At 30.7% G+C, this 12,181-nt stretch overlaps 1 long non-coding RNA gene across 1 annotated transcript; it reads right to left on the reverse strand.

The window, feature by feature from the left end:
* Positions 1 to 2,277: 2,277 nt before the first annotated feature.
* LOC134272814 (uncharacterized) lies at positions 2,278 to 11,364 on the reverse strand. Its single transcript, XR_009993297.1, has 3 exons — positions 11,340 to 11,364; positions 11,092 to 11,169; positions 2,278 to 2,572 (listed from the first exon to the last, which is right to left on the reverse strand). It is a non-coding gene; the product is annotated as an uncharacterized LOC134272814 (long non-coding RNA).
* Between the last annotated feature and the right edge of the window lie 817 nt (positions 11,365 to 12,181).

Genomic DNA, 12,181 nt, shown 5'->3' on the forward strand with positions numbered 1-12,181 from the left:
GCATTATTGTCCTATAATTAATTACAAATGGTGTTAGCAAGATATGAAAAAGGATATGGAGTTAACGAACAGTATTCAATATCTATAAAACAATACAAAATAGGAGCAGAGCAAACATGGACCTCCAAAACATCAGAGGTGGGAGCAGGTGCCATGGAGGAGTGAGCATCCCCTGCTGACAGGTCACACCCAGCGTGTGCTCATTATGATGATCGTGAAATAACGTAAAAATCTGTCGTCAAATCAGTGTATAAATAATGGACTAACAATTGGTATGAAAAACATCAGTCAGCATTCGACTCAATGATAAAGTGTATATTCTGACAAGGTCATTGTATCAACAATAGAAGTTTCGAAATGAAGTCATAAGTTACTTTGATATTTAATATTGATAAAAAAGGCTTTCAACGTAACGAAAACATAGATAAGAGAACTGAAATATATGAGTATAAACTTGTAATTATATCCAAATACTCCAATACCCTTTACCATATTTTGCCTAATTTTTAGATGTATTTGCTGACCAATTTGAAATAAAATAAGCCACATATCTTTGACTTTAATTCGCGTTTCTTTAAACCATATTTGAGATCAACAATATTTTCCTTACATCATGATTATCTATGGTTGATGAACTTTGAAATAGTAGTCCGTATTTCCGTAAACGGCGACAGCTAAAATATCAAGTCGTACAAGCACTCATAAATAATAAAGTGATGCTAACGCGCGGTATTCAATCTGTCGGCACGGCCAGGTATTATAGGACCGACAACATCCAAAAAAATAAATACAATACTATATTTACGTTCTCTACTTTTCCCTCTTCGTAATTGTTTATTTCGTTAATTTTTAATGTGAACTACATGTAAGCGCCCTTCAAAACCGGTCGCTTAATACAAGTAAGAGCCGTTTTTGACGTTGCAAAGTTAAATAAAGAAAACGAACATTGTGATGAAAACAAATTACAAATTATTTTTAAATGCTCATTTGTTGTACTTTTACGTTAATTTGAGAGAATAATGCTGTGGTTTTTTTTTTATGAGATTGAGTCAAATCATTGTACATTTTGGTGTTCATGCTCGAAGAGTATTGAAAATGCATATAGTTCCTTTTGTGTATTCTAAAGCGTGGTGACTAGGTTTCACGTGTGTTATAGAGATTTGAACATCGTGGATTTCTATTTCTTATGGATTTCATTAATAAAATTAGTCTGAATGAAAATATGAATGTAAATATATAATAATAAAGTTGTTTAATTCCGTTAAGATGCATATGTTATCTGACTAAATGTATTTTTTCTTTATACGAAGAATATCTGTAAGTAATTATGAGATTGTTTTTATTCCTTGTTTGTTCTTTTCTAGCGTTTTAGATGTTTATTATTTTGTTTTTGTTGTTACTGTTTTTATTTTTTTTTTGTTTTTTTTTTTTTTGTTTTGTTTTTGCCTTTACATTAAAATTTATGAAAAAGGCTTCTTTAAATCTTTCTAACAAAAGAAACTGCTGATAAAACGTTAACATCGGTGGACTAGCTCACGAAGGTGTTGAAGTATGTAGTTCGTAAAAGAACTTTTTTTAAATTGAACTGGAATTTAAACCATTTACTCAGGTATCTGCCCTTTTGCTATGAATAAAAAAAATGCTACCTTTTATTTTTTTTTCCCTTCATTTTTTTTTTTTGGTGTTTTCACACTGGTAGTCAATTAGACATTTTGACAAACACTTTTTCGAACACGTTTAAGTGAAGTCTCGCGATTTAATTTGTTATATGTTTACAGGGCCACAAAACATGTGCGAGCCTTGTTGTGTCTTTTTTTATGAATGAAATCCAACAATGTTTTTTCTGTTATATTTGATAAATTAATATGTTTAATAACTATACTTCGATGATCAATTTCATTGGGAAATTGTCGTTCATTTCGAATTGAGTTCATGAATTGCGACAAGATTTTTGACATGCAGTAAAAGTTATGATATATTCAAAATTAAAATGAAACTTTTTGGTCTTTTCAGTAAATATATCTTTAAAAGGACAGAAAAGCACAAACATTTGATTTAAAGAATTAAACCAAATGTCTTATTTCCCGTGCTTATAAATCGTATATTTGAACATACAACAGAGGTAGAAGTATATACCGATGATTTTAATTTTAAAAATTAGGAAGATGTATTATTTTGATAAAAATAAAATATTTCCTTTTATAGAACAATTTAACAAGTGACTTGAACAATGCTATCTGTACTCATTATATAAAGTTCTTTTATGATTAGATATAAAAAAAACAACTGTTGGATTAAATATTTGTGAGCTTCCTTATGCTCTCTTTTCCATCTGTAAATATCACAAATCAAGACCCCGTAAAGCAAGAGGTATAGACAATCAAAAGAAATCTTTCTAACAATTAAAAATTTCCCCCCGTGATTTGTACGAGTACATTATGACTTCTGAACTAAGAAGGAACATTCTCCATTTCGCTGCACGCGTCTTCTGTAGATGCAAATACCCACAATTACAGCGACGACAACTTCCAGTCCCAAAACAACGCCTATAACCACTCCTGGGTCGGTCGTCCTTTAAATTAATAAAGTTTCTGTTGATTCCACGTGTATCTTTAGTAAATACATGTATATAAACAAACATTTTTAAATCAAGATATAATCATAAAATTCAAAATTAATTAATCCCAAAAGAAATTTTATTAAGTTTTTTTTTGCAATACATAGATTTAAACTAGTGTCATTGTTTACCAGCATGTTTAAAGATGAGTAACATTGATACCCAAATGGAATTGGCCGACTTTTTCTAATCATGCCTTAATTAAAAGACGATTGAAACTTTAGGTGTTGAAGCCATTTTTTTACACATTAATCAGCGAGGTAAATACTGTAAAACGAGAACATTTGGTGCATTATTAATTTTAGTGTTTTTGGCACAAGAACCCTTGAACGCTAAAATTTATTGTGAGCTAAAGGATTTCTAAAAAATAATTTTTTAGTGTGTTTGTTCAAAGCTTGTACATAAGTACATATAAACCGGAACGCTCGATTACGTAATGTCGAAGGGTCAATGGATTTTATATACATACTAGCACTGCACATGTTCGGAATACAGAAAGTTCTGCCAATTTATAATTTAATAAAACTATTGTCACCCTGTAGACAATACCTGATTAGGATGACCGTTTTATCTAAGTAATTTTCTGTCGATGCATGCATTGTTTTTATATGATTTAAATGAGTAAATACTACATTTGTTTAATTGAAAATAGAAATAAAATATTTTTTTACATTGTACCACGTCCATGTGATAGCAACACGTACCGAGGTAAAGTTAACGAACGTTTACTGATGTACGGGAGTACTAATGTGTTTCCGTGCTTGACAAACCAAAAAGTCAAATACGGGTGTGGATTAAAAAAACAAAATATCACATTTATATATTTTACCGACAAGTGCAAGCGCTAATAAAATATATTTTCGCCAATGCGTTCCCACTTGCGTTTGCGCTAAAATACATACGCGCCAAATTTTCTCGTTTTACAGTATAAGCAAAACAAAGAAGAAATGTCAAAATCACCGATGTTTCCAATTTTTTACTTTAAAAAATATAGATTTTCTTTTAATAACGTGATTGAAAAAAAACATTAATATCATTTTTAAATTCCCCAAAAATTGTTCATACTGTTTATGTGACAGAAGAATGGTACAGCTGTATCATATTTGTTTTTTCTTTCATGGTCAACTGGTAAATTGTTAAGTTTGATACCGAAGCGTATCAATGCTAGTTTGACACATTTTTTTTTCTATACATTACACTGTACCCTTTACACTTTAATCTGTACATTTTACACTTCAATGCGAAAATGTACATATTAAAGTGTAAAATATACAGATTAAAATGTAACATTAAATTGTAAAATTTACAAATTAAAGTGTACATTTTAAAGATTGAAGTGTAAAAATAAAAAAAAAATGAAAAGTGTCAACATGGCACATACGCTTCTGTAGTTTTATTTGAAGGCTGGATACAATGTCCTTTTTCGCACGGTATCGGAAGATTGCAAATTGCAATTGGGTACTAGTATTTTTTTTTAAATACCTTTTTCAAAAAAAAAAGGAAACTTAAATCTTACTGTAATGAAAAGTTTGTTTTACTTCTTTTTTTTTCCTTTTTTTTTTTTTAAAAATAGTGCAAATGCAAAATTTGAGTACACGATTCTACAACATTAATTAAGTAAATGGGCTGAATTTTTTAAAAATTAATTCAGTAGTTTAATTTAAGGGATAAAAATAATTCCTGGCTCTCCTAAAAATCTAGTTAGATGTTTAACCGTTGAGTTGAATTTTTTTTAAATTTCTTTAAAGTTGATGAAGCCCTTTAAAATGAAACAAACCCCTTTTTGGCAACAAAATGAAAGTAAAACTAGAGGTACTCTTAGCATTCAGCTCACTAAATGATACCCCCAATATTTGTTTTAATTCGGTCCTTCAAATGCCTATAAGTTCTGTACATTCGTTATGATCCGACAAGATCTTATTGATCGAATGTATTGTTAAGAATTCAATGTTTATCCCGCTTGACTATCAAAATAGTGTTTTCATTAGAAAGTCAGGAAATAATTTAATTATATTCTTCATAGAAAACTATGAGGCCAAGATTCTATTCCGAGTAAAAAATATCTTTTCTAATTTTTTAATGTTACATGTAAATGAAACTTTATCAAAATTTAATTAAACGCTAAGATATTCATTGAATAAAAAAAAATGAGAATAAAGAATTAATTGAGCAGTGAGGGATCGTTTTCAAAACCATGTATACTGCATAAGGGACGCAATTTTTATGGTTTCAATCGAAGGACCAGTTCGAAGGGAAATAGAATCCCAAATATTAAGAAGAACAACAGACAGAACGCTCTTAGATCTGCACCGCTGTGCAATTGAACTGAATGTTCAATGTGCTACGTGCAATTACATATTGTCCTCTAAGAATATGAAATACACCATGACTATTAATTATTCTACATGAAAGAACCCATTTCTTGCCTTCATAGTCTTATTTTCTGTAAAGCTACTACAAATACCTAAAGCATGAAATTAAGGCGATATCTGAAGAGTCAATGTATCATTAAAACTATGTACTTCAAAACTAGGCAACTTTTAAAAATATAATTCACACGAGGGTTGCCCCCAAGAAGCTTTAAACGTTTTTTTTTTATTTTATTTTATTTTATTTTATTTATTTATTTATTTTATTTTTTTTTTTTACATTTTTACAGTATTAAAAATAATTAATATAATACGTGTTTGGCCTAGATAATTGCACATCCTTATTAACAATAATCATTTGCTCTCTTTTACGATATAAGAACCGGAGACCTTGTCACTAAATACCATTTATCATTGAGTCAAATACTGACTGACGTTTTTTATACGAATTGTTAGTCCATTATTTATACACTGAGTTGACGACGGAGTTTTCCGTTATTTCCCAATCATGACAAGGAGCACACGACGGGTGTGACCGGTCGGTACGGTATACTCACTCCTCCATGGCACCTAATCCCACCTCTGATGTTTGGAGGTCCGTGTTTGCTCTGCTATTATTATATATATATTTTTTATAATGGACTTTTATCTTGAATATTGTTCGTTATATCCATTCTTTTTTATTATTATTTGTCCTTTTTTCGCTAATGGTAATGCACGGAGCACGACAAAAACTTTGGAAAAAAAACTTCAATTCCATAACTATAATATACCATTTTATTATAGAAATCTTTTCAAAGATAAATTTTTTATTGTCTTTTATTAGATTTCTGAGGTAATTTATGAATACAAACAGAAATATACAGATTTTTTCTCCGATGCAATTACTGTGGAAACAGTGGAAAAATTTCGTTTTGTGAATTGAAGAAACAACGAAATTTAATCAAATATGTGTAATGGACAAAAAACATTAGACCCCAAATGTGCTTAAATGAAATATGAGCCTCGTCGGATAGAAATCGACCTTATGGCAAAATTTATCGATTTTGAGATTTTTATGTTTTTTAATGGTCCATGTAAAACCATTAAAAAAACTGAAAACGGAATCAAAATATCTTCATTTATAACAAAGTTATTACATTTTGAAATTGGTATGTTTGCAAAAATAACTCTGAGCATATCGTGTTTTTTTCACGATTCAATTGTGACGTCATGGTTTATTCTCAGTTGCTCGGTAGGGGTACCTGTCAACGCGTAGCAATCCAAGCGGTCACCATGTCTAAGAATTGAAAAAGAATTGCCTAAGAAATGACAAAAACAGATTATCATGATGTACAATCCCAAAAACTGTGTTAACTGTATTTTAAATCCTTTAAAAAGCGAATACTCAACACCCCCCCCCCCCCCAAGATCTTTAATGTCTACTTTTCTGTCTATCGTACATGTACCGACAGCTTTGTCTCTATGAATAACTTAACTTCAAATGAACAAAATATAGATCTACACCATGCTACTTTTACGTTTGATAAAGCCTGTATCCTCAAAGCATGCAAGTTAGTTAACACACTATGTTTGATTTTACGCAATCACCATATAAAGGAAAAGGGAACCAGTCAAAATTTACAGGGATTCGAATTCGATCTCAGAAATACCTAGTTTCTTACAGAAGATGCATGAACCATGCAGCCAATAAAATCACAACTTAAATCATGCTACAATAATTATTCTTAAGTTAAATTAAAAAAAATTATATCCATCTGTATATACATCGTGGTTACGTGAAATCGAACATGGTGTGACACTAGCTCTGTGTCTAAAAGTAAGCTCATTTTATTAAGATTTTCCCCCCTAAAACCGTTTCTACTGCAGCCACATTCACCTTCAAATAGCTAGTTCATATATATACACCCTCTTTTCCTCCACACCATTCTCGTTTCGTTGTAAATGGACGGATAGCTCGACAAAAAATTGCCACTTTGCTTTACATTATTACCCCCCCCTCCTAGTAAAAACCCAACCGTCTCTTCATCAAATGCATATGTCTATTATCCATAATGTAGAAAAATAAATAGGTAAATATGCATGTAGAATTTATTGATTGATTGAATTTTGCTTACTGCCGAGTCGGCAAGATTTCAGCAATTATCGGCGGGAAATTTTCATCTGTTGCATGCAAAATAGATGTAGTTGATAACCTTAATATAGGGAACTAATTAACTTTCCATCCGGCGGACTATATTTCAAAAATATGTTAACCGTAGAAAAAGATTTCTCTCTGTGTTCATCAACAAAATACATATGTACAAAAATTTACTTTAAAAATCAATTTGATGAAAATAATCTAAAATTCATTGTAAAATAATAATCATGCATCGTTCGTACATTTTTAATTAACTTCGTATGTGAGAGACCCCACCTAATTTTAGAAGAATAAGATTTATAGTTACATGTAGCGGAAAGTCACGGGAAACATAATTGTATACACATTGGCTGAAATTCTCGACTCTATAAGTATGCATGCATTATTTTTGGAAGATGATTTTTCATTTTTTTTCTTTTGTTCTTTATAGCATATAGTTTATCATCATCGGATACCCAGGGATGATCTCATCTTTACTCATCACCGGGTGATCAGTAAAGACGAGATCACTCGTGGATTTCCGACGATGATAGTTTATTTGTAACGCAACATCTAATGCATTTGACAAAGAGATTTTACATAACGTTTACAAAATATTTTTATCTACAGAAAAAATGAAGGGATATCAATATGAATTTCAGAAATGCAAAAATTATAATTTCTTTGTTACCTGGAGTATTAGAAATGCATTGAGGGAAAGAAAAAGAAAAACACAAGTTATGTTGAATTACGATATAAAACCATGTGACAGAAGATTTTCTTTCTTTTACAATTCAATTAACTGCAAACGAACTAAATGTTAAAAAGAGAATTGATTAAGTATAGACTGTATTGAGAATGTCTAAATAAATATTTTATTAGGAAATGCCGTTAAACCAATTAAAAAAAAGAATATTAAATAATGTTAAGAATTAGATAGTCGGATTCAGCTGGGTGCGTAGGATTCTAGAATAAATTATATCATATTTAGCCAGCGAGGTAGCTTTATATACATGTATGCTGACTTGAAACCCCCCCCCCAAAAAAAAAAAAAACCAACAAACATTTGCCCTCCTATAGAGAGAAGGCACGCGGCGTACGCATCGACAACATTCTGCTATCCCGTTCCTAACCCAGTCCAACACAACACTTATAAAATAATAGACATTTCATAATTATTTGTTTTATGATTTTGTAACTAAGAAAAAATCAAATAAAAAAACTTAGATTTATAATTAAGTTATCTGTTGTGGGTATCCACCCCCTCTTTAAAAAAAAAGAGAATTGTAGAAGAATTTTATAATGTAGAGAACGTTTTGATGTTATAATTGAAAGTCTTAGTACAAAACGAAACCATATTCCTGTTATTCACGAACAGGTGAAATCCTGCTCAAGATGATTTTTGCAGAAAAGTTTGGTATTACCGGTGTTCAAAATACTTAATATGCTGAATATTTAAGAACACCTTTCACAAAACTATCTTTTTTTTTTACATCCGACTTTAGAGTAATTTCTTTGGTATACAACTCTTTAAAATGACGTAGAAGGATATGTTTTACAAACCGGGCCCATCTTCTTAATTACAATATCGCTAGCCAAGTTAAAGAAATTTAATGATCATAGATAATCCATCGTCGGTATTTTTTATAAACTTGCAAAATAAGGAGTGAAATATTTAAGAAAATTAACTTAAAATCTGGTAATGGAAGAGAGACAAAAGTTAAGATAGAGAGAAAAAACATCTTTTTTTTAAAGGAAATGATTCCCCTTGTTGAGCCTCTTTTTGCGTCAAAGGGAAGCAACTTGCACAATTTATCGTATCCAGTCGCTTCGGACAATACGTGTTTCCGTTTGAGAATTACTGATATATATGAAGAAATTGCCTTAAACAATACCAGTATTACTTGTTTCTTGATATCTCTTAATATTGTAGTGAGAAAAATGCGTTTTAAAAGTTGTTGAATCGTGGCCTTTGTACATTTTGTACTGAATCGATATGCATAGCTGTTTGTTTTGTTTTGTTTGGTTGGTTAATTTCTGAGCTGTGATAAATTTGAAAATTTGGTTGGTTAATTTCTGGGATAAATTTGAAAATACACGTAAATTCATTCAAAGACATGAAACATTAAAGTATATCTAATATTATATTGCGAATTTGATCGTGAATGATTGAATACATGTGCACACTTTGATAAGTAAATGAAGTTGACACACTAGGCTATTACTGCATTCAGTACATGTGCGATTTTCTGTGCCAGATAACGTCTCCTCTGGCTAAAATTTATGCTCTAAACTACAACAAAAAATATATTCTGTACTTCCTCAGTAATGCACCATGCCATTTTTTCTTCGCTATATGTCTACCAACTTATTATTTATCTTGTGTTAGATATGGACTTACGTCTTCTGCTATTTGACAAAAAAAAAGTATAGATCGGACTCGGGATTCCTCTGGATTATGTTTACATTGATCCATGGTAACAATAAAAAAATAAGGCTCTACGAAGGGGAATACATTTAAAATTTGTTTATTTTATTAGTACATATTTAAAATGATCCGATTTTTTGAAGAAAAAATTTTGAACTGCAATTGACAATGTCTAAAACATTCCTTAACGTGAAAACATGTGTAGTAAAAATACCGGGAAATCTTTCTCAACTTTATTCGCTTATTTCTCATTATGACATTGCATACGATAAGGTCGATTTCTATCCGACGAGGCTCATATGATGTAAGCCGGGATATTCCTGACATCTATCTACATGTAAAAATAGCAAAGAGGAATTCCAAACGGTTAGTTTTTTGTGTAAATAAATCTGGAAGTGGACAAGAAGATTTTTGAGGAAAACTTTATATGGACTATTAAGATAGTTATTGAGATGACCAAAATCATGCGATATTTCAGGTATACCTATGGGGTTGTTGTATGAATCGAAACAATAAGAAATGCCATTATAGTTTGATTTTCAGGTTGGCTAAAAATAATGTGTAGAATTATGCTGAGTAAAGAAGGAAGTCAATTACGAGGAAAAATGATGAGAAAATGAAAGCTCACATTTTTAATAATATCCATGATATCAAGGACGTTACTGCGCGGATACTTCATGATACATCCTGTTAAATTACCCAAACACCATCTAAATATGAATTTTTGATGAAAAAATAAGGAAAAGATCCTTTCATTTTATGTCAACTGAGTCTTATTATGTAGTCTCATAGATTTTTGTTCTGTCAAGTCCAAAGTTTGGTAAAAGTTGCTAAAATTCCAAGGTCAAGATGTCAAGAAAGGTCTTGTCACAAGAAATACACCTATGAAATATGAAAGCCATATCCTCACCCTCTCAAAATTTAAAGTTATGGGCAATGTTATCGTTTTTGCGGAAAAACAGACAAACAAACAGACAGCCAAGACAAAAAAACTACCGTATATACCCCGAATCTTCAATTACAAGGGCAGAAAAATATGTTTTTCAAAACTAAAATTTTTTCTTATCACTATCATACAGTGCTTCGTGTATTTACATTGATACTTCAATTGTAAAATATTTCTATGAATTGAAAATTATTATATAATTACTAGTATAAATATATGCCCTGGTTTTGATGGACTTAAACACTCCAATCCAAATGACATTTCATTCTACATTCACCTAGAATGAATGTGGGTACAATCTTTAAAAAACCATCAGAATATATTTCTCATATCTGCATGCTCCAGCTTAATGGTGTTAACACGTATGAGTAAAACATAAAGGTCGTGTGACCTTGACATACACAAAATCAACGAAATGATAGATTCAACCTTCGTTTTTCCGGCACTTGTATTGTACAGTCTTTGCTTGCTATAGTGCAGTTTAGAACTTCGCTATGCTCAGACTTTTCAAAAGTGTTTCGTTGTATGACACAGATATCTTATAAGAAACAGATGGTTTTAACTCATTATGTAACTTTAAAGATTAAGGTAAAGTATGAAAGATAATATTACTTCTCACAATAATACTTTTTAAATAGTAGATACCAATTGCGCCTGTTCCTTTTTTGTAGTAACATTTTCCAATGGCATCTTAAATAAAAAAGTGAAGAGATTATCTTATTTAAATTTTTCTACATTTTAAACCCTCTTGCTGATTCAAAAACCTAAAAGAAACTGAAAAATGAGCTGAATAACACAAAAAAAAATATCAAGGTTAAAAACTTTGTATTCACGTAATGAAAAAGTCATATTGTACCAACCTTTTATGTTCAAGAGGATTATAGTAGGAAGTATTTATCCACGATGGAGTCACCAAACATCTATGAAGATAAACAAATTAATGTAATTTATATATCAGTTTTATGTATCATGAGTTAAAACATATTTCCTTATGAAATTAAAATCGAGTTTCTCGGTTTATTCTCAAAACCATGAAAAGAAGGAAGTATTATTACATTTTAACCCGTGAAATACTGTAATTTATTCATTGAATAAAAATGATATCCTGTCACAGAGTGAAAGGATATCGTCACAGTGTGACGAATATTAGAAGTGCGGGAAAACTCTCGATTTCCTTTCTCATAGCGAAGATTGCTGTAAAAAAATCTTCCTTGACCTAAATTAAGATATATGGAAATAAATAAACCATTCTGACAGCGAATAAAACTGTCAAAATTACCAAAAATTTGTTGTCAGATTCATGTTTACAGTGTTTTCACCTCACTAAGCTATGAGTATGACGTCTCAACCGCTCAACTATGACGTCACGAGCCCATGACTGTATTACAAAAAGACAGAGGAAAAGGAAAAATCAAAGAATTTTTTTTTTAAATGTAATAAACAGAAAAATCAATGTTTTGTAGTTGAATTAGTTGAATATGGAATTTATTTCACTCGTGAGACAGGATTTTTTGATATTTTCACTCGTGCTTCGCACTCGTGAAAATATCAAAAATCCTGTCCCACTCGTGAAATAAATTTCATATTCAACTACAAAACATTGAATATCCTCTATAAGCAATATTAAATGTATTTCTTACCTTGAAGGAGATATAATCAAAATCAAATTGTTAGTTTTCTACAAGTTCAACGTCTTTTATAA

Source organism: Saccostrea cucullata, unplaced genomic scaffold (genome assembly GCF_032062105.1).
Source record: "Saccostrea cucullata isolate Sc308-1 unplaced genomic scaffold, CSIRO_AGI_Scuc_v1 ctg8371, whole genome shotgun sequence".
NCBI lineage: Eukaryota > Metazoa > Mollusca > Bivalvia > Ostreida > Ostreidae > Saccostrea > Saccostrea cuccullata.